The sequence below is a fragment of the Pinus tabuliformis genome, chromosome 9, assembly GCF_031772625.1.
Source record: "Pinus tabuliformis cultivar Carrire ecotype Pingquan chromosome 9, CPIR1, whole genome shotgun sequence".
NCBI classification, from domain to species: Eukaryota; Viridiplantae; Streptophyta; class Pinopsida; order Pinales; family Pinaceae; genus Pinus; species Pinus tabuliformis.
In genome coordinates, this window is record NC_142307.1 from 1329699918 (window position 1) to 1329727201 (window position 27284).

The following is a 27284-nucleotide window of genomic DNA, read 5'->3' on the forward strand; positions in this document are numbered from 1 at the left end:
GATCGACTTCTAGTTGTCGAAAACAGGGGCTGGAGGAAGTGCAAGATGTCTAGTGCGAGTTGCAAAGCGAAGAAGGGTCCCAACTAGGGACAAGGCTCAAAAGGAGATAGTGGGGCACCGGATCCAGGATGAGGAGTATGAGACTCTAGTGTGCCAGATGGGCAGGGTCCAACGCAGTTGCAACAAGGAGATCAGTTAGATCAGTTCTAGATTATTGTAGCGATACCATCACCTTTTCTACAGGAGTCCACAATATCACAATTGTAGGATTCAATGTCAGCAAAGCTAGTTGTAGTTGTTGAAATATGTAACTAGGTTCGGTCTTCATAATGGCATATGTAATCGTGATTTTATGTATTTAATGAAAAAGAGAAAAATAAATTTATTATTTGTATTCTTGAGGCATGGGTTTCATGCTCAAGGGAAATTTATTTTTAGGTCAAGCACCCATTGAGTGCTTCTAGGTTTGTCATAAAGTCAATTGAGTCATTGTCATGTATTGAAGACCCATTTGGGCATGTTACATATTGTAAAGAAAAAATTATTAAGTCAAAATAGAGTCAAAAGACCCTCCAAGACCTCGTCATGGCACAAAGATCAAGTCGGCCTACATGAAGGGACAAGTCGGCCTCAAGATAGCAATTCGTACCCCTCACAAGCCTATAAATAAGAAGGAATTCGACCTCATTTGCACACTCACTCAAGCAAGTTTGATCTCCTCAAGATAGAAGTTGGAAAAGGACGAAGAAGAAGAAGAAGAAGAAGAAGATCAAGATCAAAGTTTTTGGGCCTCTCTCTCTCTTTCGTTAGGGTTTCTATAGTTTCTAGGCTAGATGAAATTTTGAAGCTACAAGGTCAAAGCTGTGAAGATGCCTCTAGATCGAAGCTGTGAGGTTGAAGTTGTTGAAGCTGCATTAAGGTTGAAGCTGCTAGGTCAAAGTTGCTGAAGATGCTAGCTCAAAGTTGCAGAAATTGTTGTTGGGGTCGAAGTTGTTGGAAGGTCGAAGTTTGTTGCTGGAAGCTGTGTAAGGAAAGCTCATCAAGAAGGAAGGATGACTTGGTCTTGGAGGATCTTGGTCAAGGGTCATAGGTCTTGGAATTCATCAATTGAAGTTCTATAAGAAGAGAAGGATTCTAGTGGGTTTTCCTCTTAGTTGGAGAGGTTTTGGCCTGGTTGATCGCCTATATCTTGTGTCCTATTGTCTTATTGTTCTTTATGATTTGGTAGTTGTTTGATGATAGAGAACAATAATAATAATAAGAAAAGAAGAAGTTAATCAAGTAAAGTAAAAATACATCACAAGCAGTTATCGAAGTAAGAGAAATCACCTACACTTGTTGCCCCCTAAATTTCTCAACAACAATCAGTACATGTGAGACAGTTGTAGAACTAGTTGCAGTGATACAGGCAATTTGAATTGCCCAGTTGCAGGATGCAAGTGCAGTTCCAGCCAGAAGATTCCTAGTGCAGAGCTATGCATTCCAATTTCCAATGTAGGAGGATAGTGCAAGTTGTCAGGTGGGAGCAAAGAGATTTACCATATGGAGATCGAGACTCAGAGGGAGTCTAGCTTCAGAGGGAGTAGCCCTATGGAAGCTAGCACTTTAGGATCTGGGGAGATTAGACTCATTATTGCAGTAGTTGCAACAATAAAAACATGAGATCAGTGGCAGTGCAGAGTAGAGTTGGCAACAGTGTAGTTTTAGTAGCAACGCAGATGCAAGGTGGTTTAGCTACAGGGTGGAAAATGAATTAGAGTATGCGCAATAGCTTGGTGGGCAGTGACAAGGTGTCATAGTTGTCAGGCATCGACAACGTGAAGGAAGATGTTATGAGAGAACACACCTTCCTCGCTAAGAGGGAGTGTTAGTTTTTGTAGCATCAGATAGGTGTTCTAGTCTAGAGGCTAAGAAACACAAGATTTCTAGAACCCATAAAAGGTTTCAGGAGAAAACACCTAGAGACAACTCAATTAAATTAATTGATCGATAATTAAAAATGTGTGAGTCTAACTTAGGGAAATCGATTAATTAAAGGGAATTAATTGAGAAAAGTGAGGATGCTCTAGAAACTTAACACAGATTGAGTTTGAGATGATCTTAGCCATTTATGGATATCTAATCATGGCCGTTGGTTCACCAATGAGAGATTATAAGAGCAGGATGATGGGGATGGAGAAGACACACTAGTAGAGCGAATTCCTTGGAAGATCAAGCTACCCAGTTGCAAAGATAGAGCAAGGGAGAGAAGTTTGAGCCAGAAGGGACGCATCAGTAGCAGTAGAGTAGCAGCAAGGATTTCGGTGGAGGTTTCCGGTGTCAGAAGAGTCAGCTAGAGAAGGTCGAGGCTATTCCACAGGAGGTTGCATAGGGGCCTGTGCAGAGCCTCAAGGAGGCAGTTGAATTTAGCTGGAGGAGAGATCGATTCAGTAGCTGAGTGCGTAGAAAATTCTTCCAGAGGGCTAGCGAATCTTTGTCAGTGGCAGAGACAGTTAGCAGTAGCAGATTACAACTATTCCTGGCAGTGTGAGTTTCAGCCCGCGCAGAGGTTGACGTAGAGGCAGTTTGGGAGCTGATTATGGGGCCAGATCAGAGTAGGATTGCTTTTGGAGAAGGGGAAAATTCCCTTAATAATTTTTCCAGTGATCTCTTTGGAGAGGATTACTAGTTTGGCATCTAGATTTGTACTCAAAATTTTGTTGCTGAAGAATAATAAATAAACTCTCATCTATTTCACTGGTTTTCCCACATTGGGTTTTTCTGGGGACTTTTGTCCAAAAATAGTGGTGTCATTTTTATTGTGTGTGCTCTATTTTCTTAGTTCCTGTTTTATTTTCTGCAGTATTTTTATGGTGAAGAAATTGTAGTGTGATATATTCGTTATTTTACCTTAACAAAATAAACTGCATAATTAATCAGTTAGAAGAATAAATTCCAGCTGCTGCATTTCAAGGAATTTTAACTAAACTTATTTGATCTTCTTTGGAATTGTGGCTAAATTGTGTTCTGGGTAGGACCTTTTGTATTGTTATTCCAAGAATGTTGCTATTTTGAGACCAAATTGCACTAGAATTGATCTTCTTTGAAATATACGTCAAATAATGTTTTTGTTTAGAGAAATGCCAATACATTGATTGGTTACAATGTCCACTCTTGTGATTAGGATGTTGATAAGGTGTCCTTGTAGTGTGATCTTTCCTTGTCATAATTTTAGAGCTTTTTGAATTCACTTTTGGTATAATGTCTTCTTCATATACTTGTGTTTCTCTATTTCTCATTGATATTTGATTGGTAGAGAGTCAAGACAATTAGGTTTGGTTGGGTTTCTGTATTTGTTGTCTCTACTTTAATGTCTAACACTATCTCTACTTCAATTGGATGTGAATCTTTTAGATATTTGATTTTAATTAGATTTGTATTGGTTCCTCATGATTTGTATTTTTACGTCTAATGATTTCTTTAATTCCATTGGATGGGTCATTCTTCCTTTATTGATTTCCTTTAAGTTCAAGTTTTCTTGTTGTGACTTCGTGTTCTTTAGCTTCTTGATTTGAGCAACCAAAGTTTGATTATGGTTCTTTAAACACAAATTTTCTTCATCTCTCTTCAATAATTCATTGTCAAATTTCTTCTCGAGATCTATGTTTTTTGTTGTAATACTTCCTCATTTTGTTAATATTTTTCTAGTTTGTCCTTTAATTTCTTAATTTGCAATGCAAGTCTTGATGTTTTCATTTCACTATGGTATTCCTTTGTAGTAAATACTCTTTGACAACTTTGGCAGATGATATTTTGATGTTTGAAGGTTGACAAGTACTCAACTCCCTTATACACAAAGAATAGTTAGTCCATGTGACCCACCAACAAGTGGGTAACCCCATAGGATAATTTTTTCTCCTCCTTAGATAGCCATCTAGCTAACCAACAACCCTATTGGTTAGTGTTGCCTCAAAATCTAGCAGGACTTGTGAGATACCTCACAAGGCAAAAATGATACCTAGATTCAACAGTGAGGTGGATTGCCACTCTCACCTCAACAATTCACCTCCTGCTCTTTAGTGGAATTCACCACATGGGAGGCTTCCGAGTTTTCAGCTAAAGGATAATCTAAGGAAAATGACTCAAGGTGATATGAGTCAAAGGTTAGGTAAAGGTACTTCTTCAATGGACAAGGGCACAATCTCTATGTGTAGGAGCAACATACTATACACAAAGCCTTAAAAAGGCATGACACCTAGGGTTTCAAGTTGTAGTTCAACAAAAAGTGTCTAGGCATACAAGCACAAAGAAAAGGCTTGCAAAATGATGTAATCAACAGAGAGGGAAAACCTTCAAATTAAGCCCCAAGTTGAAGCCTTTAGCCAAAGTTAGGGTTTTACTAGGGCAAACATTGCTTAGGGTAGATGACATCAACCCTATTAGGGCATATCTAACCATGAAAAATACTAGATTTTGAGTGTAGAAAATCAATCAAGGTGAATTTAAGCTATTGGAGCCTCAATGTCCATACAAAACTTGCCCTAAATGAACTCATCCCTATGCCCTCACCCTAGTGGCTTGCCTTAAAGGGCTTAGAAAAATAAATAGAGGGACAAAGATAGCTTTTATGATTTTCGACCACCACGAGGATTCCTAGTGCCTTTCCCTACTTGGGTGATGGAGCCTTTAGGGAAAAATTTAAGAGAAATTAAATCTATGCTTGGAGTAAGAGGGAGAAACCTAGTTTCCACTTGATAAACCCTAGCTATCCTTTGTTGAGGGTAGAAATTAAGTAAGGGAACGCTCTCTAGGAGTTCCTCTATGGCATTCAAGGAAAATAAATTTAACATGCAGTGATCAAGAAAGATCTTCCAATAAAGATATGCATTTAGATATGGAACAAGAGAAAAACCATAGCATACATTCGTTACATGAAAAAGCATTAAAAATTTACAATTCAACCTACAATATTTCCAAGAAATAACCTTCTTTCAATCCCAAAAAGACATCTCCAACAAACAATTCATTCTCTAATAGTGATAGCTCCAAAAAGATCACATCTCCATAAGTCGTGAGTTACAAACAGGTTAAGTCAAGCTCTCTAAAGGAGGTCGAATTCCACAAGTGATGATGATAAATAAGAATAGTGTGTAATGTCTGTTTTTAAATTAATTCTTGGATATGCCAATTCCTAAAGACATTTCGTCAAACATTTTGCAAGCATACATTGTTACAACCCTTTTGTAGTAATGAGAATAAAGGGGAGACACCATAAAACAATTTTGAAAAAAAGAAACACTAGCCATGTATTTATTTAATAGATGGTAGAATTTATACAATAATGCAATAGAAAACCTAGAAACTTGGCATATTTCTACTATAATTCTTTGGCAAATTCAGCCCTCCTTGTTGAGATGCCCACATGTTGTAGCTGGACCCTTCTTCCGGACACTTGATGTAATTGGACCCTTCTTTCGGACTCTGATCTTTGATCCTTCTTCTATGATGAGTGCCATTGAAGAACCTAAAGTGGTTCTGCCTCTTGACTAGCTAGGGTGGATGTTTTACCACCGAAACTAATCACCACCAGCTAGGGTATAGTTCCAACAATGAAACTGGGACTTCCACAAGGTTTTCCCCTCACACAATGAGCTACTAGAGCTCCCAAAATAATTATCAAAAATCAGTAATCAATCCCTCCCCCTGAATGAACTCTCATCTTTCCTTTTATAATTGTTCCCCATCCGAATACCGTGGGTTGTTGAAATACCATGGGTCATTGAAATACCATGGTCAATACCATGGGTTGTTGAAATACCATGGTCAATACCATGGGTCATCAAAATACCATGGATTTTCTCTTTATAACCCTGTTTCATTTAATTGTTCATTTCACTTTTTGATGTTGCTTTTCTCTCCATGTGAAAATGAACAAATAAATCGATCTTCTTGCAAGGGGACATTACAATCCTCCCTTCCCGAGATTGCTTGCCCTCAAGCAGTCCATAATTTGTATAGTGTGAAAATTTCACTACTGAAATTCTATTGCAACAATTGGAAATAATTCTTCTAACTGTTATTTAATTTAACCATTTATTGCGACGACAACAACAAATTAATCGCACTGCAATCTTCACAAATAAAAATATTGCGAAAGATAAACTGGAAACTGAGAAAATACTGGCGCGCACACACAAAAAATATAACATCTTTTTTTTGGAAAAAAGTCCCTGGAAAAACCCAATGTGGGAAAACGAGTTCAATAGCTAAGGGTTTTATTATTAAGCAGTAGTGAGAAATTTAGAGTACAACTGGATGCCCAAACTAGCAATCCTCTACGGAAGATATTGGCCACAAAAACTAGTGAGACAAATTTTGTCTCACCCAACACTGATCTATTGAGAAATCTAGGGCATTAGCATTAGGTGATTTCTCTTCCATTAGTGACTGCTTGTGAATGATTTCTACTTGTTTAGATTAGGGTCTTCTTCATGTTAGATTATTACTGTTCTTCTTCATCAAACAGTAACCAATGCATGAACATAAATAGACAAGAGACATAGTATGTAGGCTATGAGCCAGGGCCAAAACCTCTCACTCTTTGAGAGGAAAACCCACACAAATTCTTCTTATAGATATTCCAATTGACGAATACCAAGACCAAGACCCTTGACCTATTAGCCACTCCAAGACCAAGCCACAAGTCCTCTTGATTGTCTTCTCTTCCTCTTTGATCTTCCGAGCATTGAGACATTGACATCACTGAGATCCCATTTACATATCTTTTCGTGAGACCTTCTTACTGTTATCATCAATGAAATGTGGTTGTACCAAACTGTTATTTCTTCAAGACTGCTTCTCTGTACTTGATGTGATACCTAAAGAGAGAGGCTCTTCACTGTAGGAAGCATCTCGCTGTCCCTTTATCTTCCTTTAGAAACTCATGTGATCACATCTGAATATGTCTTGCTGCCATTGTGTACCAAGCTTCAGAAAGATCCGAACTATGCTATCTTGGTCCTTCAATACTCCTTGTTGTCATTGTGATATGAACATAAGAGGGATCTGAATTCCCTACCCAATCTCAATTCCTGTCCCTTAGATCGAGCTTTTTTCTCACATCCGAACTATGTAATTATTCTGCGAAATCTCAGTGGTATCCAAAGTCTTCTCACTATGCCAAAGATCCGAAGTTCTGTTCTACCCAACCAAAAAACTTAGAGATAGATGCGAAATCTTGACACTGTGGAATAGGCTAAGATGGTTATATATAGTGGTCTGTCCGTATATATAAGCCGACATGAGTTTCTGAACCGATGTGTCTCCATAATGTGAGCTGACATGAGTTCCTTCATTCATCTTGAGGCCGACATAGGAAGAGGACTGTGTGCTTGTCATTGGAGGGCTATTTTACTAGATTACATTTGACATGACATTGAGTCTTTGACAAATCCTAAGGCTCTCAATGGGAGCCATCTAAAATAAACCTCTTGCTCATGAAACCCATGAAGCAAGGTATTACAAAAATAATTTTATTTTCTTCTTTACAACATTTACAAAATCACAATTACAATGTCATTATGAAGATCGAATCTAGTTACATTTTACAACACTCCCTCTTAACTAGGGAGGTATTCGTAATGGTACTTGGTCATTCTCAATCTAAAGAATTTCTCATAAGAAGAATTGGATTGGTAACCCATTTGTTTAGCATCATACCAACCAACATTGTTACATTGCAAGGCCTTGACTAACAACTCTATCTCTCCACAAAATCTGAGCTCAATGCTGGCAAGACCAATGATTTATAGACACTCTCATCATTGTCTCTCTCAGAGCATATCCTACTTGGGTACTCAGGATATGTTCCGTGAGGACTATTCTTGTCTTCAACTCCCTAACCCTTAAGGAATATCGGTCCTTGACTACTACTCTTCTATTGGATGCCCTATCTCATCCTCAAAGAGTTTCGAATGCCAAATAATTACCCAATCCTCTCATTCTGTCTTCCCAGGTGAAGTCTAGAATGATGCACCTATCTCTCCCTCTCAATTAGGGAGGACATATCTATTCCATTAAAGGAATTTATTCATCCCTACACAAGGAATGTACCTAAGCTCCCTCTTGGCTTAGAAATTTCCAAGTTTCTTCCAAGTAACAAGCTTTCAAGGTTCCCTCTCAAAATAGGGTCCTTCAGTAGCTTCTCAGGTTTGAGATGATGGGGCAACCAGTTGCTTGAAGAACTCCTTTCTTCGATGTCATGAATTTCTTCTTTGATGTGGAGTCTTCATCTTTTGGGGACTTCTTCATAGGGCACAAACCATCCATCACTTTCATCCATCAATCATGTCATCATTCGTTTCATCGGAAAGTGATTCATCTGTCTTCATCTGACATTGCTTCATGTTCTGCTACCTTCATTAGGATTTGTTTTTCGGAAGGTTCTTGCATCCTTCTACAAGGTTCTTTATGGAAGACATTCATAGTTCTTCCCTTCGGTAGCCCTGCATAAGCTCATCCAGATACTTGTTCAAAAATAAGAAATGAACACTTAAATCAAAATTACCTTTGTGATGGTCTTTCATCATGACATCTTCCTGTAGGTATCAATGTCCTGCATACATGTTGACACATCTCCAAAAGCTATCCATTGTCAAGGGGGTCCATCTTTTTCAGACTTCTATCAGAGTCTTCATATCTTTTCGGGAGAGTTCCTAGTCAAATCTTCTTGGTTTTTTGGATGTTGATTGCCTTTACAATAGTTGCATATCTCACAATCTCTTCCTTCCTTTCTTCACACATTTCATTTCATTCCCAAGAGCTTCCAATCAAAGTTCCTCAATTGTAGTCAACCACCTCATACTTCATACGAGGACATATTGTGTTGACTTCATCTAGTGTGACTCATGCCTTTTGATAACCTTTCATAGGAGTAGATTCCTTTCCTTTGATCATGCTTCTCAAGATCGAGTAGTGATCCATGTTACTTGCAACCATACAACATGACTTTATAATATTGAATACAAGCATACATACCTCATTTACCTTTAGGTCATCTAGGCTTCTTTCAACAACTTTCTTGATTGAAAAGAGCTTCAATCCCTTGATCTGCTTCATATGTCATCATACCATCATCCCATGAATTCCACATGTTGGAGTTCCTGATGAAACACTTGCTTCCACTCTAGATCAGTGAATCCTTTGATGAGGATTCCATCAGAGAATCTTGAGGATCTTGCATATCCTTATCCAACAGATGTTTCCTTTTGACTTGATGTATGATGAGACTTGTCCTGGATGACTTCTTCCTTTCTTAAGTTTCCAATGAGGTTCTCAAGAGCTATATCCTTCATAGCTGACTACCAGACATCTTTCATGTTTCCTATGATGATGTCACAAGATCTTACTTCTAATGCTTTTCCTCTTCCTTGGACTTCCTTCTTTCAACTTCCTCTACTTCTTCGGTGAAATGGACTTCTTCTCTATCTTTCTTGTTATTGCCCTACTTGAGCTTAGGACAATCTTTTCTGTAATGCTCATAGCATTGAATCTTAGCTATGTTCTTTTCCTTTTGACAAAATGTCTGAATCCTTTCATTTGATCCTTCAACACTTTTTCCCTCAACCTGTCTTCTTCTATCTTGCATAGAAACCACAAGTTGTTGAATGGGATAACATTCTTATCCTCATAGACATTGTTACCTTGTTCATCAGTTAGTGCATTTAGAACAATAAGGATTATCTCTCCTAGACCTTTCAATTGAGATCTTATGGAGATAACCCTTTATCCTTTGATACCTTCAATTTGTGTAGATCAGATCTAAGTGATGCGACCTTCTTTACCTTATCTTCAGAGTTCTACTAGTTTATCATATATTTCTTTGATGTCTCCAATCCTGCCATATAGGGATGAGGGATCTTTGACTGATTTCATAAGAATCGCTTGAGCCCTTTGATCCCTATCCATGTATTCAAAGGTGACATTTCCATTGATATGTTCAATGACTTCATTTTCTTTGAGGACTATGTCTATCCTTCTTTTCCATGCAAGGAATTTCGATGAACCAACCAACTTATAGATCTCCTTGCAAACACGAAGTCATTTTACAAAATTGATTAAAGAATAAAAGATACTTGACAAGATGAAGATGAAATCTTCAACTTAATCACTTTGATGGTGGATGAAGAAGATGTATTAGTGCTCCTTTTGTATGATCTTCTTCCAAATGAAAAGCCCTTCTTTAATAAATGCGATTGCTCCTTCAACGTCTTTAGATCTAGCTTCCTTTTGTTGATGGTGATTGATGTGGATGTTTTGATGCTTCCTCGGATGGTCTTCTTCAAGGATAATGAGGGGATCCTTGTTGCAATGATAAGGAGCTTGCCATATAGCTTTTGAAGATTATGATAATGCCTTCTCGCCTTCAAGATACTTCAACTTCTTAGGTAGTGAATGAGTGCAAATAAAAAATGCTTCTAGGGTTTCAACTTTCTCTAAGATGATGTGATCTTCGTCTTTAAAGTCATTCGAGCTACCTTGCTTTGTAGATAACTTGATGAGGGATTTTGTGGTCTTTTGATGATGACTAGAGGATCCAAAACTTTTGCTGTTGTAGACTGCTTCTTCGATCTAGGGTTTTATTCTTCAATGTAGATCTTGATCTTTTGCTTTGATAACTTTAACTTGCTTAGATGCCTTTCTTGAAACTCGATCCTTGAGTGTCTCTTTGATTAGATGCCCTTCCTTTGACTTCAACACCTTAGCTCTGATACCATGTTGAGAAATCTAGGGCATTAGCATTAGGTGATTTCTCTTCCATTAGTGACTGCTTGTGAATGATTTTTACTTGTTTAGATTAGGATATTCTTCATGTTAGATTATTAGTGTTCTTCTTCATCAAACAGTAACCAATGCATGAACATAAATAGACAAGAGACACAATATGTAGGCTATGAGCCAGGGCCAAAACCTCTCACTCTTTGAGAGGAAAACCCACACAAATTCTTCGTATAAAGATTCCAATTGACCAAGACCCTTGACCTATTAGCCACTCCAAGACCAAACCACAAGTCCGCTTGACTGTCTTCTCTTCCTCTTTGATCTTTTCAGCATTGAGACATTGACATCACTGAGCTCTCATTTAGATCTCTTTTCGTGAGACCTTCTCACTGTTATCATTATTGATCTGTGGTTGTATGGAATTGTTATTTCTTCAAGACTGCTTCTCTATACTTGATGTGATACCTAGATAGAGAGGCTCTTCACTGTAGGAAGCATCTCACTGTCCCTTTATCTTCCTTCAAAAACTCATGTGATCACATCCGAATATGTCTTGTTGCCATTGTGTACTGAGCTTTAGAAAGATCCGAATTGTGCTATCTTGGCACTTCAATACTCCTTGTTCTTATTGTGATTTGAACATAAGAGGGATCCGAATTCCCTACCCAATCTCCATTCCTGTGCAGTTCGAGCTCTTTTCTCACATCCAAACTCTGTAATTATTCTGCAAAATCTTAGAGGTATCTGAAGTCTTCTCACTATGCCAGAGATCTGAAATTCTCTGTTCTACCCAACCGAAAAACTCAAAGATGCAAAATCTTGACACTGTGGAATAGGCCGAGGTGGGTATATACTATATATAGTGGTCTGTCCATATATATAAGCCGACATGAGTTTCTAAAACGGTGTGTCTCCATAATGTGAGCCGACATGAGTTCCTTCATTCATCTTGAGGCCGACATAGGAAGAGGACTGTGTGCTTGTTGTTGGAGGGCTATTTTACTAGATTACATTTGACATGACATTGAGTCTTTGACAAATCCTAAGGCTCTCAATGGGAGCCATCTAAAATAAACCTCTTGCTCATGAAACCCATGAAGCAAGGTATTACAAAAATAATTTTATTTTCTTCTTTACAACATTTACAAAATCACAATTACAATGTCATTATGAAGACCGAACCTAGTTACATTTTACTACATGATCTAGATCCAAAACTGGAAAATACTGGGCTCCATGAAACCCCTGCATCAATCTCTGCATCACTTCTACGCAAGCACTGGTATGCTTTGCCTGGATACTGTAACTAATCAAGCCGTCTGCCCAATTCAACCTTTGAGAATGACTCGTTGGCTCTCTCCAGAAATTCTCCCGGTCTCCTGAAATTTAATCAAACCTCTGGCTGGCCAATTCGAACTCCTCCTTCAAAGCTTCTGCGCCAACCCTGCGCAACGTCACTGAGGAAACTCGACCCTCCTGTAGCTAACTCTCTGGAATTGGAAAACTTCCTTCGGAGTCACTTTCTCTGCCCCTCTCTATCTTTGTGCCCCCTCTCTAGCTCGAATTCTTCCAGTAGAATGTTGTTGCTCTCTGGAAAGTTGAATTGCCCAAGGAAATCTATCTCAAGTGTATTCCTCCATCTACCCATCAACATCCTCTTATAATCTTACTGTGGGACTTCAATGACCAAGATTAAATCTTAATCAATCGCTGAGATAGCTTCCTAGTTGATCCGTGTGGGTTTCTAGAGAAATCTCACCTTCCTCAATTAATTCCTATTAATTAATCATTTTCCTTAATTTAGACTTAGGAAAAATTTAATCACTGATTAATTAACTTAATTAAGGCATCTCTAGGTGGATTTTCCTAAAACCTTTTCCGGGTTATGGATTCCTAGTGTTTCTTAGCCTCTCTGACACCTGCCGAGACTAGGATGCCATCCGATGCTACAAAAACTAACATATAGCAATACTAGGATCCCAAATATGCCTGTAGAATGCTCCAACATATATCTGTTGTATTATCCTAACACAACTGAACACATCCTGTAGTAATTTCGACAACTTGTCATTTTTCTTCTCCTTTGCCATAATCCAAGCTTCCTTAACAAACCCATGGTGAAAGAATGGCATATTAAGATCCTAAAAACATTGAAATGCTTCTCCAATACCTCCTCCTGTCTCAAATTCCTCTTAACAACTTGTTGATTTTGTCCTTTGCAGAAGTCTCACCACCTTCATAAGGATTTGGCTTTGTAGGACTCTCAAAAGCTGATAGCCTGATTGTAAAGGAGGTTGTTGCCTTGATTTTCTAGGGAAAGCTGATAAAGCTGATGATTGCTCCTTCATTGGTGGAACAAAGCTATTATGTTCTCCTATAACTCTAGTTGTCTCACTAGAAACTACAATAGTAGCAAGTCTCTGAGGAGAAGGTAGAGTATCAACATTCTGATCTAATGAAGCCTTAGTTCTTTGAGGGATTGCCGAAGGGGCACCATAATGCATCGCAATGGCATCAAGTGAGGGCATTATATTTGCTAGTATACCTAAGCGATTGATTTCTGCCGAAAGATTGGGCTTTGCTACAGTGAAGGAATTGTACATCGAGGAGCTGTTCCCCCATGCCATGGATTCAAGTATTCTTTCCTCTAAACTGTTCAGATGTCGTTTTAATTCTCTTGGAAGAGTTTCCTCGTGCCTTACAAAACCCTCTATTACCTTGCTCAAATCAAATGCAGTTATCCCAGATCGCTCAAGAACTGTAGGAAACATCATTGTAACTGTCTTATGAGTTGCTAAAACAAGTTCTGCAGAGCAAGCAAGCATGCACCTATGGAACCTTTCATTCTTCAACGGAGAAGTCAAGTTACGGCTTCACAATCTGTTCGACTCTGCTCTGCACATGGAAGCCAAAACCTTGTAATACAACTTTAATGCTTCCATCCTACATTGTTCTGCCCATATGCTATCCATCAAGGATGCACTCTGGAGACTTCCAGCAACACATCTTTCCCCAGGTGAACTACTAGGAAAAATTGCTTCTAGTATTATTCTTGCTCGGTGACTTACATCTGTGGTAATGTCCCTGTCACATGATGAAAGAAAATACCCAAGCTATGAAGAAGGTTTTGGAGGAAGTGGAGCTATAACAGTTCGAAGCCACTTTGCAATTGTCATTGTTGTGCTCACTGGTGTAGGGGATGGAGTCTTATTACTAGTAGCGACACAACTCCCTTTCTCAGGGCATGCCACATGAGAGCCTTGTGGAGATGGTGGACTTGTTATTGTTTTTGTAGGTGAGGAAATATTATCAAATTTTCTCTTCACTCCAGACATAGTGCCAAAACCTCAAGAGTTTCTTCCTGAACCAAACAAACTATCCTTTTCATTCAGAAACATCCACTCATCAAGTTCCCCTCATGTCGAGGAAGAAACAAGAAGAGGTAACATGTGACTTGGACAATCTTGGGCAGCCTTGGTCCAAGTTCTCTATCAGATTACAGAGGTCAGTTGAATCATCTTCTTCAGGGACAAAAGTAAGAGATAACTCTGTTAGTGATGGCTAGTCTATAGCCATGGTTTCTATTGAATAACAATTAGCTAGCCAAAAAGTTCCCAGATGTGCAAGAGCATATATTAAGATTTCTAATGTCTTTACAATTTTCTAATTTGAAGGTTTGAATTGAATAGTTCAATCTATCCCTTATCATGTTGTTGATTCCACCCTAGCTGATCTGTATTTTCAGAGAGACGAGGCATGGTGTGACATGTTTTGGACATTTTTGAAGAATGACAAAGACACTTCCTTTCTGTTCATGGGAAACCAAGAGTCGAGTTTCTTAAATAGCAGACTAGACTGAATGAGCATATCGCCGCCATAAGACATGTTGACCACTGGAGTGGCACCTAATGACTATATGAAGACTCCATACGCAAGGATGTACCAAAGGACACTTGTACCATCAGATATCATCAATCAACAGAGTTTTTAAACTCTACTTCTATTTCTCATCATCTTTCTTGTACCCAGATTCCACACCCTACGAGGAATTGTAATAAGTGATACTAGTAATGATGAGTTTTGAATCTGTAACAAGCTTAGAATATTGAAACTCGATTAGCAAATGAGTACACCTTGGAGTGTTTTTTTTTATCTAGTTAATTATCCCTTCTTTTTTAAAGGCGGATAATCTTCTAGGTTTTTTCACTTACTTTTAACTCCAAATCCAGGGTGACAGTTTGAAGGTTGAGCCCCTAACACATCTTAATGTCTAGAGTTGATGTATATTAGCATACTAGATCACACAAAAAATTTCGTGGAATTTGGTTAGACCTAGGTAGTCATTTTTTAGATTTCCCGCAGGTTTAAAATTGAAAATAAAATTGTATTTAAATTGTAATAAGTGTAGTCTAAAGAAGTTGTATGGGGTATGAGTAATAAAAATTATACCTCTCACCCTCAAATTTCTACTATGACACACTTTGAGGGGTTAAAAATGTGTTTTGGGCTTTCAAAACCCAAATTTCCTAAGTTTAGTGGAAATTGTGGCATTTAATTAGGGTAGAATTAAATAAAATAGAGAGAAATAGATTATTCCATGTGACTGAATGACGTGGAAATGACTTGGAAATTATCCTAAGTCAAAGAGTTGAGTAAACAAACATGTGGAAGATGACTGAGCACACTGCATCATAAATACACCATTATTTGGTAGAATTGAATTTCCCAGAGATAAAACAACAATTGCACATGTGGAAAATTGAATTTATTAGAGGAACTCATGCACTAAAGGAATATTCTATGGAATATTTAGACTGAGGATTTTGTGGGGCCTTCTCTCACTGTTAGCTCGAGTGCTTCTACACTTAGCACTTCACATGGAGGATTACGAGTTTCACTTGGAGGAGATCACGTAGTTCCTAGGGATCTGTGTAGAGCATCTTTGGGATCATCATCTGAGGTGGAAACACTTGGTTCGAGTTTGATTTGGTTTGACGAGAGTTATCTCATTGCTTTGGTTCACTCATGGATATGTTTACTATGCCATATAGAGAAATCGATTTTCTTTGGGTGCCACATGAGGAATTCGATTTGCCTTGGTGTCTCTATCATCTCCACTTGGAACTCGACTTGCTCTTTCTTGGGATTTGCTCCAAGTTCAGTTCTCACATGCATTCTTCCTTGGGATTTGCTCCCAACTCTCTATATAATGAGGCTATGGGCTCTCATATTGTATCATGTAATACAAGCTATTGTGCTTGAGGAGACGCTGCGGAATTGTATTCACTACTTGCAATATAATACAACAGTCTTTGGGGTAAATCGTGATGGTGTTCTTCTCCTTGCATATGTGGTAAATTCTTGACTTGTTGTTATGCTTCTACTTATTTCCTCATGTCATTGTTTCTTTCATGCTTGTTTCAAGTTATGTTAGTATGCAACTATCTCATATTAGCATAAGAATTACTTATTTGCTTTAGGAAAATAAATCTTCTAGTGGATGTTAGATGTATCTCTAGGAACTCTTTCCACTGCACTTATTTAATTTCATGTGGATTTAATAAGTTGTGGTGAAGTTTTGTAAAGGAATCATTCTTTGGTCAAACTTTTTCAAACGTGAGGAGAAATTCTCGGAGGAATCAACCCATTCTTGAAAATATTCAAGGAGAACTCGCATGTGTTGAACTCCAAAGTCTCATCTATATTTTATTTTTGTCTTGTAGGAATTCTTTCAAGTTTCTTAAAACTCTTATTTCTTGCATCGAAAAATCAAACTTAAAATACTTTTATTTTTTACGTATTGCACTTCATTTATCAATATCTGGCTATTTCAAAGAGCCAAGTCATGGCTAGTCAAAGAGGAGAGCTTGCTCATACTCTTTGGTCTAGCCTCTTGTAGATTATTTTGTAACATATTTTGTAGTTTTCCTGAGCTAATATTTGTTGTGTTGTTGTAGCCATTTCTAACCTGTTCTCTTGCAGCTACTTGCGAGATTCATTATAAAAAACTACTTACAAGTTTGCATGTAAGACCTTGGGGCTCGAATTTAGCGACTACTTCTACCTTTAGGCCGAGTTCTTCTTGGACAAGGTCGTATTCTTCTTGTGGGAGGCCGAGTTCATTTGGCCATCTCTTCTTCTCTCTTGGCCGTGGCCATAAAGGAAACTTATCCTCTCTCCTTCTTCTTCAAAATCTGAATTTTGTTGAGCCTATTTGGGCCTCAAATTGCAGAAATTTTCAGCTTGGAAAAATCTATGGTTTGAAGCCAAATTGTTAAGACTTCCCTTGGATTTTAGAAAATAATTCGTAGTCTTTTTCTTCTTGTAACAACTAATGAAATTTCTGATTTTGGGAGCGTGGGTTTTACCCATTGGTATCCCCATCTCTCCACCTTTTGGAGAGGCTTGGTGGTTTGATTTTGTTGGTTTATTTCATTTTGCATGTATATCATCTAATTGAGAAATTAACACAACATGTATCACACTCTTTTTGCATGCACTTTAATTTTATTTACTACATGTTTTAAGTCCATAACAAGTTCAGATTTTTTGTTTTGCGAGCATTTTTTACTTGATCTTATTTGGCTTGAACATAGTTCCAAGTTTACTTATGCTTCACCATTAAACACATCTTACATGCATCAAGTATTTGGACAAATTTTCTCCATAAAGTAACATTCTATTTCATGTCAAGCAAGTACATTTCAAGTTGAAGTTAATTTTCATTGTTTGGTTAATTTACTTACATGCCCCAAGCATCACTAAAACTTACCTCCAACTTAAGTTGGTTGAATAGATTTTTTAGAGACCCTCTACCTCTATTGACTCCTCATTGTGAGATCCAAATCTTTGGGTGAGGATGAGGTCTGAGGACTAGAGTTCAATTGTAACTTTGTTTTAGCACTAGTTAATAAAATAAACCAAGAACACCATTTCATCACATTTACTTTACTTGCAAAGTTCTTAAATTTCTTGCTATCTTGATGGTTAAAAGTTTCACATGCAAATCTTATGTCAAGAAGCACTTTGGATGCAAGCATTGTAATCTCTTAATTTTGCAACAAGTTTAATTTTCTTGTACTTGGAAATTGGCTTACCTTTGTAACTTAATTGCATATTGTCATGAATGGTTGATTTCACTTTCAAGTACTATTATTTTGGGTTGCAAACTTAATTGCATGTTGTCATCTTGGTCTAACATTTGAGTTTTTTTTATCATCTCATTCTCACAAGTAGATTTCTAATTGTATCCTTTTGAGCAAGATAGTTTTCATGCTTTGATTTGTAAACTTGTTCATCTTAAAAGCATTTATAATATCTTGTGCTAACAGTTTATTGTTTCACTTTTCAGGATTACTTTGGCTTTCCATTTGAAAGCATTTCACTTCATTTTAAGCAAATACAATTTCATTTCTTTAGAGCAATTTATTTAAAGGCACTGGTTGAATGCTCATGTATTGATGGTTGTCATAATCATTTGATGCCATATTGCTCATATCACATTTGTTTATAAATTTCTAAGCGTAATCCTTAACATTATAACACTCCTAGAAACCCATATCTTTAACTTAGTTTTCCTTCAAGGACCACCCTCGTTAGCTAACCTAGGAGATAGCTTAAATGGAGAGAGTCGGGATTAGTGTGACAACCCCTTCTCTTAGTTCCCTGCCACCAACCACACCTTGTGGGGTTGAAGACTTTTCTCACTAACCTGTAGGTAGGTGTAGGCGACAAGATCAACAGGACACATATATTGCTTGCTGCCATGAGTGGAGAAGAAGGAAATCATTTCAAAGCTTCTGGCCCACAGGTTGCTCCAAGAACACTTATTCCTCTCCTATTTGTCAAATGTGTGTTGAGGACTTCCTCCAATTCTCCACGATAAGCATGACTAGATGTGTGCAAATTATCTCCTACTTTACAACTACCAGCTAAAATATCCATAGAGTTTTCAATTGTGACATCCAAGCCATGGATTCAATGCTAGAGCCTATCAACTCTCTAACCCTTCTTACAGTATTGGTTGCGTCAGCTGGTAAGGTCAAATCCAATAGCTCAAGCAAATTTTCATCTGATACAACTCCAACAAGATCATGCACTAGGGATAGAGTGAGCCTTTGCCCCAACAAGCTCATGTTCAAAAACAATACTGCAATCAAGAGTGAAAGAAATTCCTTCAATATCTCTAGAAGTGGTACTGTAACCATTGGACTACCATCTGCTGTCACCATTGCTCCTATGCCAGGTTCATGTAATTTGACACAATTCTACAAGCCTGATCTCTAGTCATCAGGGATTTTTTAAAGAGCTAAATCATCTAAGCTTCCTGTCTCTAGAAATAAACTCGCATGTGTTTCCTGCAAAAACCATTTTCTTTGACTGAAATCAATAGGCTGACCCTTCCATAAAGAAAAGCGAGATGGATATTTGAGAAGTTTAAATGACACATATGGAGACTGTGTAAAAATCAATCTTCTAGCATTAAGTCTTGCCCCTGTGAAGCAGTTATCAACAATATTGCAAATGTTTTGATCTAGCTTTTCTGCATCTAATAGAATTGTAAGGTCAAACTCCTTGAAGTAAAGGGCATTCATAGTAGCATCAGGAAAACATCCCCTGGATTTATCACAATGCCATCGGCCACAAAAGAAGTAATTCTTAAGTATGTTTCCTCTTGCAGATCTGCATACTGATCTAAGAGGCATACATGACCCTCCATTGCCATCTGGAAGTCTTCCATTCCAAATATATCTTTACCCTTGCCCCGATCAAAAACAATAGTTGTCAAAAGTCTCATGTACTTCCTCTTTGCTTCATTTGATTTAAGTTATTCAACAAAGAAATGAGAGACCTTCTGAAAAACAACAAATAAAAAGCCTCCTATATCTTGATCATGGGGAACAATCCTCATACGTCGTTCTAAAGGAAGACCGGATACCTCTGCTTCAACCACTTCATTTTTCTGCATCATTCCCCTATGTTGCCCTATGTAGCTACAAGCCTCTAACCCATCACAAGGCATATCATTCTTGACAGATTTTTTTCCACATCTTCAGATCTGCTATATTCTTTTCCTTTCACTTCTTTAAGGTCTTCATGATTTCCTGCACTTCCATCACTCTTCCTTTTGTTGGAATCAATTGATAATTGGAGTGCCTGTGCTCCAATTTGATCTATTACTTTTGTGAGGTTTCTGTTATAATCTTCAAAGGCATGCAAGAATTACGCATTCGCCCTTTATATTGAGAGAAATAATTGTTGCCATAACATTTCTCAAATGAAACCTTTTAGGCTGGAAAGAAAACCAACTTTGATACCATTGCAATGTCCCTTTTTAAATTAGTTCCTAAATATGCCAATAATGCTTAACATTTTTTCCTAGGGACATTTCATTAAACATTTTGCAAACATACATTGTTACAACCTTTTTGCAGTAATGAGAATAAAGGGGAGATACCATAAAACAAATTTGCGAAAAGGGAACACCAGCCAAGTCTTTATTTAATAGACGGTGGAATCTACAATAATGCATTAGAAAACCTGGAAACTCTTGAAATATGTAACTAGGTTCGGTCTTCATAATGACATGTAATCATGATTTTATGTATTTGATGTAAAGAAAAAGAAATTTATTATTGTCATTCTTGATGCATGGGTTCCATGCTCAAGGTATTCTATTTAGGTCAAGTACCCATTGAGTGCTTCCAAGGCTTGTAATTAAGTCAACAAGTCAATTGAGTCATTGTCATGTATGGAAGACCCTTTTGGGCATGTTGTCTATTGTAAAGAAAAATTTAAAGTGTCAAATAGACCCCCCAAGACCTTGTTAACAAGAAAAGATCAAGTCGGCCTTCATGAGAAGACAAGTCAGCCTTCAAGTAGCAATTCGACCTAGAAGAAAAGCCTATATATTAGAGACTTCGACCTCACTTGAAGGACACTCACTCACACACACAAGAGATTCGATCAAGCAAGAGGAAGAGACCAAAAAGGTGCGAAGAAGTGGAGGACTAGAAGAGGAAGAAGAAAAATGAAATTTTGGGACTGTTTTTGGGCTATTTCCTTCACATGTGTGAGAAAACTAGGGCATCTATTGCAGCAACTAAGACCAAATTGCGGAAGTCGAGTTAGGGCTTCAATTGGCACAAATTTGCAATCTGAGTTTCCAAGAAGAAAGGATCAATTCAAGCGAAGGAGAAAAGAGGAAGAAATCACCATCTTTTCCATACGTGCAAGAGCTAGGGTTTTCTGCAAAAGAAGCTGCTGGGAGTCAAAGATGTTGGAGAAGCTGCTGGGGGTCGAAGTTGTAGAAGAAACTGTTGGGGTGGAAGTTGCAAAAGTTGTTGATGTTGAAGTTGCTGGAAGGAAAGCTCATCAAGGAAGAAGGATTGACTTGGTCTTGGAGGGGATTTTGACAAGGATCGTAGGTCTTGGAATTCATAATTTGAAGTTCTATAAGAAGAGAAGAGTTCTTGTGGTTTTTTCTCTCAAGAGGAGAGGTTTTGGACCTAACTTATAACCTATATCTTGTGTCCTCTTGTCGTATTTGTTTGGTAGTTGTTTGATGATAGAGAACACTAATATTAATCAAGTGAAAGAATAAGCTAATCAAATTAAGTAAAACTACATCACAAGAAGTTATCATAGTAAGAGAAATCATCTGTTTAGCTGCCCCTAGATTTCTCAATAGAAACTTGGCATATTTTTGCCGCAATTCATTGGCAAATTTGGCCCTCCTTGCTAAGATGCGCACTTGTTGTAATTGGACTCTTCTTCTGGACTCTGATCTTCGACCCTTGTTCTTTGATGAGAACCAATTAAGAACCTGAAGTGGTTCTCCCTATTGAGTAGCTAGGGTGGATGTTTCACCAACAAAACTAATCGCCACTAGCTAGAGTGTATCATTCCAACATCGAAACTGGGATTTCCACAAGGGTTTCCCCTCACACAGTAAGCTACTAGAGTTCTCGAAATAATTAACAAAAATCAATAATCAATCACCCCTGTTGAATGAACCCTAATCTTTCTTTTTATAATTTTTCCCCATCCAAATACTGTGGGTCGCTGAAATACCATGGTCAATACACGGGTCATCAAAATACCATAGATTTTTTCTTTATAACCCATTTTAATTTAATTATTCATTTCATTTTTGATGTCGTTTTTCTTTCCAAGTGAAAATGAATATTTAAATCGATCTTTTTGGAAAGGGACATTACATAGAGTGGTCCTGTAATACTATAAAGAACATGCAAAGGTATTGTTGAGAAATCTAGGGCAGCTAGATTAAAGGATTTCTCTTACCTTGATAACTGCTTGTGATGTCTTTTTACTTAACTTGATTATCTTCTTCTTTAATTTGATTATTATTGTGTTTTCTATCATCAAACAACTACCAAATAATGAAGATCAAAGAGACAAGAGGACACAAAATGTAGGTTGCTAGCCAGGGCCTATTACCACCCAAACCAGCAGGGGCCTAAAGGGGGTTTCTAAGAGGGCAACTGCTAGGTTAAGGGCAATGGTGGAGGCTTAGCCCACTCTCATCACAGCTAAGTCTCCCTGCTCTTTACGAACTTTCACCGATGGGAGGAGTCCCGGTAGTGTAGGGGTCACTTATAAATTACATGTCAATGGATAGGTGGAAAGTGATCCTGGAAACCCTTTCCCAAGGATGGAATGAAGAATGGAACTTGCTTGCTCTTTAAGCAAGGGACTTGGTCTTCCAGGGGTAAGGGGTGAGGATTGGAGGGTTGAGGGAGAAGGAATAGGCTTACATACGAGGTTCTCAATCCCTATAATCCTTGGAAAACTTGGATTCCCAAATGGTCCTTGACAAAGAATCTTTATTAAGAAGTGGGACCACATGGGGCCAAGTGGACCCAGTCCAAGTTCGGGGATGGAATGTAGCAACCAATGATGTTCCTATCCTGGACAAGGTGAAAGGAAAGGATCAAACAAGAATATTTACTTCAAAAGGTTGAATTGATCCTATTGAGGTCTAGCCTTGGGGATGCGTAGGCAAAATTCGATCCTAGAGCTAGGGCTTGGGATTCTTGGAGATCCACCGTTAGAATTGCCTCAAAATTGGAGAGGGAGGGGACCCACCAGCGCAGTAGCTTGTAGGAGACCGAAGTCTTTGCTTGGGTCAATTCCCAGAAAATTGATGCCCTAGATAACCTAATGGGGCTAGACCTGGGAAAAAGTGGAAAAGGGTAAAAAGAGGGTTAAAATGATCACCATTTTTGAGGTATCACTGCCTAATTCACTTGGGGTTATGGAGTCAAGGATGATGATGAGTAAGGACTTGGTTTCTTGATCAAGGAGGCCCGGAAAGTCAACTTCATCCAATGTTGAGAGAAAGAAAAGAAAAGTGACCTTCAAGTATTTATACTTAAAAGAAAATGATGCAAGATTATTGAGACAAATAATCTCTAGGACATTTCATTCATATAACATTGGCCCATACATTAAATTAGCTAAAACATGCTTAATTCCACATTTCAATTATGCAACAACTAGCCCTAATTTTAGCAGTATGTAGCAACAAGATTAACAACTCAAAATTTACTTACAACGTTATAGAATATATCCAACCCAATGTTTTACAACTCAGACTCGGACTCAGACTCGGCCGAGGATCGACTCCGACTCGGTAATGACTCGGCCGGCTCGATTTCAATGACTCGGTCGTTGTAAAAAATACATTAAATATTTATTTTTTTTATAAAAAAACATAATTTTAAATATTTTAAACATAATTTTAAAGATTTTCATTCAAGTTTCCAAACACACAACATTATAATATACATGGAAGACAACATATGATCAAAGTAGGCTCATGAACCAATCCATTATATCAAAATGGTACGGTGGTACCCAATGGCAATAGTAAATACATAGTCAACTGTAGTCTGTCATACATGATCAAAGACTCAAGAGTCAAAACAAAATACAAATAACCAAGGAGGCTAGTAGCTACTGCCAGAGGAGCCAAGATCATCTCGACCAATCTCTGGATCATCATCATCAGAGTCAGACAAGGGGCCCCATGGCTCCTCCTCATCATCATCGTCTCCAACTGCAACTGTAGAAGTGGTGCCAGTACCACTAGGCTGTGCAGCAGATGCAAGCTGAGATAGAGTACAAATGCGGCTGCGCTTCTGTCGTGGCTGAGCAGAGGAAGGCGAAGCACCTACAACTGGAGTCCTACTAGCTGGCTGTGAGACTGAGGCTGGTGGATCGGGATCTGCATTCAACTGAATAGGCTGCAGTGCATGTTCAACACCAAGTTGATCAATCTCAAGATCCTCATCAGGATCAAACTCTAGTAGACGGCTCTCCACTACCCAATCTGATGTTGGATCAATGTCTTCCAACACAATGGGATCTGAATCAGGTCTTTTGTTCAGCAATTGGTTCCGTCTGAGCCGAAGGTTGTATTGGACAAAAACTAGATCATTCAACCGTTTTTGCTCCAAACGGTTTCTCTTCTTTGTGTGAATCCTCTCAAAGACAAACCAATTGCGCTCACACCCAGATGCACTGCAAGTTTGACTCAAAATACGAATTGCAAACCTTTGCAATTCAGGGCACTGGCCACCAAAGGCCTCCCACCATTGTGCTGCAAAAAACATAGGAGTGTAATGAATTATGAGTTAGATGAAGGCTGAAGCTCAACAAAATTACAAATTATATCTAACTTTCAAATTATAAATGATTTAACAAACTTTAATAAAAAAAGTAAAACCATTAAGAAATTGAAAATTGAAATTTTTGTTTACCTGGCTCATCTGCTTCTCTTGCAATCTTTGCTAGGTTCTTCCCAAAGGTACCTGTTGCATTGCTGAAGGATGTGACCTGCTGATGTATCAGCAGCTGATCAGACTCCGATGGGACCATGCGCTCAATGCAATCAACCAGTCCATCTCTGACCTCCCCCCTCAAAGCTCCTGACTCCTTAGCTTTATAATGATACCGTGGGTTCAAAAAATACCCAGCTGCATGTATAGGGCGATGGAGTTGATTGTTCCATCTTTCATCAATGATTGCCCAAATGGGCCCATACTTTGCCACTCTATCCTTGTATGCTGTCTTTATTTGCTCCTTTGCTTGATCCATAGCCTCATAAATGAAGCCCATAGCCAACCTTTCCCCATCCACCAACCGCAACACCTTAACTAGTGGCTCAGCAAGCTTCACAATCTCTGCTGCCTTTCTCCAAAAAGTTTCATCATGGACTTTCCTTTTCAATTCTCTGCCTTCTGGTTTGTTAGACCAACTGCTTTGATTCCAATCATCACTGGAAAACATCTTTTGCAAGTTTCTATGTTGGGAAAGCATAGATTGCAATGTCAAAAAATGTGTAGCAAATCTAGTGATGGCAGGCCTAATAATATCCTTGCCTCCAGTGTGTTTCCTCATGAGACTCAAAACCAGTGTATGATTGTAGATAAATTTTGTTATGCTTTTGGCATTATCTACAGTGTTTCTGACCCAATCTAATTTTCCAATATCCTCAAGCATGAGGTCTATGCAATGTGCAGCGCATGGGGTCCAAAAGATGGTCTTGTGTTTTTCCTCTAACAGTCTACCAGCAAGAACATAGTTAGAGGCATTGTCTGTGATGATTTGAACAACATTAGCCACCCCCACATCCTCAATGACCTCATCCAATAGCTGAAACAACAAGTGGCCATCTTTTACCTTATCAGATGCATCAACTGATTTTAAAAACATGGTTCCCTGTGGGCAGAAGACAAGAAAGTTTATGATGGTACGGTTTCTTTGATCAGTCCATCCATTTGACATGATGGTACACCCTGTTCTTGCCCATGATTCCTTGAAATCTTGCAAATACTCATTAATTGATTTAATTTCTTTCTGCAAACGAAACCCCCTTAGCTCTTGCATAGTAGGGCCTTTGAAGCCTTTTCCAGCAGCATGTATGGCCTCAAACATAGGCTCATAATATGGTGAACGAGCAACATTAAAGGGGATATCAGCATCATACCACCATCTAGCTATGTAGTCACAAGCAGTCTCCCTCAATTCTTTCTTCCAATGGTCATCTAAAGTGGGCTGAGCAAGACCTTTACTAATACTAACTTCAGGACCATGTGCATCTGATGGAGAGGAGCCTGAGTGAGTGAAAAAACTTTTGATAGTCCCATCACCCTTCATTCTACCCTTTCCCTTATCTTGAACAGAAGCAAAAGAGGGAGGAACATAACGGAAAGGGTTTGATGCATCAGTTTGAGGGATAGAGGAAGAACCCTCAAACTCATAGTGGGGGTTGGCAGCCATCATTCTTTGTATCTCCCTCTTCCTCCCAATTTCAGCCTGTATCTCTTTTTGCCTAGTCTTTTCTTCTTTAAATTTTTCAAAGCTTTCCAACAAATTCTTTCTAATCTCCCCAATTTGATCAGAGGGACATGGAGTAATATTGCCTTTAATCCCTGCCAAGTGTTGTTTCAGCCTATGAATCCCCCCAGGACCTGACTTAATTTTCCTATGGCAAAACTTGCAACACATCTCACTATCAACCATTTCAACATATGCCCAAGCAGGATCTTTTGCTCTAGGTGCCATTTTTTGACTAGGAAAACAATCTGAAAATGAAAAAAAAAATAAAAATTGATTCAATGTTCATTTATTTGACTAAAAACACTCTCTAAGCTATCTTGATATGCACCTAAAATTTACTAAGTAAAAAGAGATTTATAGAGGTGGAAAAAAATACCTCCAGGCACAAACTGCCTCCTCAAGCTTGCTCCAAGAATCAGCTCCTCAATGCTGCTCCAAATGGCTGCCCAAGAAGCTCCTCACTCCAGCTACAATGCTCCTCCAAGACTCCTCACTGCTGCTCCAAAACAAGCTCAAGAACTGCTCACTAACTCTCAAAGAAGACTCTCACTCAAATGCATAAGACTGCTGTGAGTGAAATGAGAGCATTTGGCTGTCTTAAATAGAGTTTGGGAGGGGGAAATGGACCCCAAAAGCATTTAACAATATTCCATTACCCTTTGGAATCCACAAACCCTACTTAACTTTACCAAATATCAGCAAAAAAATGATTTTTTTTTATAAAAACCGCTGCCCAGCCGTCCTTTCCATGACTCGGCCGAGTCAATACGGACCCGGCCGGGTTGACCGAGTCAGCTATGACTCGGTCAGCCGAGCCGGGTCATGGGCCGGGTCATTGAGCTGGCTATTGAAACGGTCCGAAACGGCCGTTTCGGTTTCAACTCGGCCGTTTCGTAAAACAGTGATCCAACCAACATTTCGTTTTCAAGACAAAGCTCCAAGACAAGAAAAATAGCCCAAATCCATACGTCAAAATTCATCCATCTCCAAAAGATATCCTCCAAGGAAAAAAAATGCAAAATTCTCTATGATTAGAGAGATCCCAAGTCAAGTGATGATCCAAATGAATGTAACTAACATCAATAAATAGCCTGCTAAAGAGTTCAAACTAGCCTATGGGCCTACATTAGCCCCTAATGATAAAATAATGTGCAAATAAA

The 27284-nt window shown here is 38.5% G+C and overlaps 1 protein-coding gene and 1 pseudogene across 1 annotated transcript in view; one reads left to right on the plus strand and one right to left on the minus strand.

Annotated features, from left to right (window-relative positions):
* LOC149153425 (exostosin family protein) overlaps positions 1-27284 on the plus strand; it is a 178445-nt gene that overhangs the window by 106304 nt on the left and 44857 nt on the right. The window lies entirely within an intron of this gene.
* LOC149153426 (retinoblastoma-related protein-like) overlaps positions 12940-27284 on the minus strand; it is a 46844-nt pseudogene continuing 32499 nt past the window's right edge.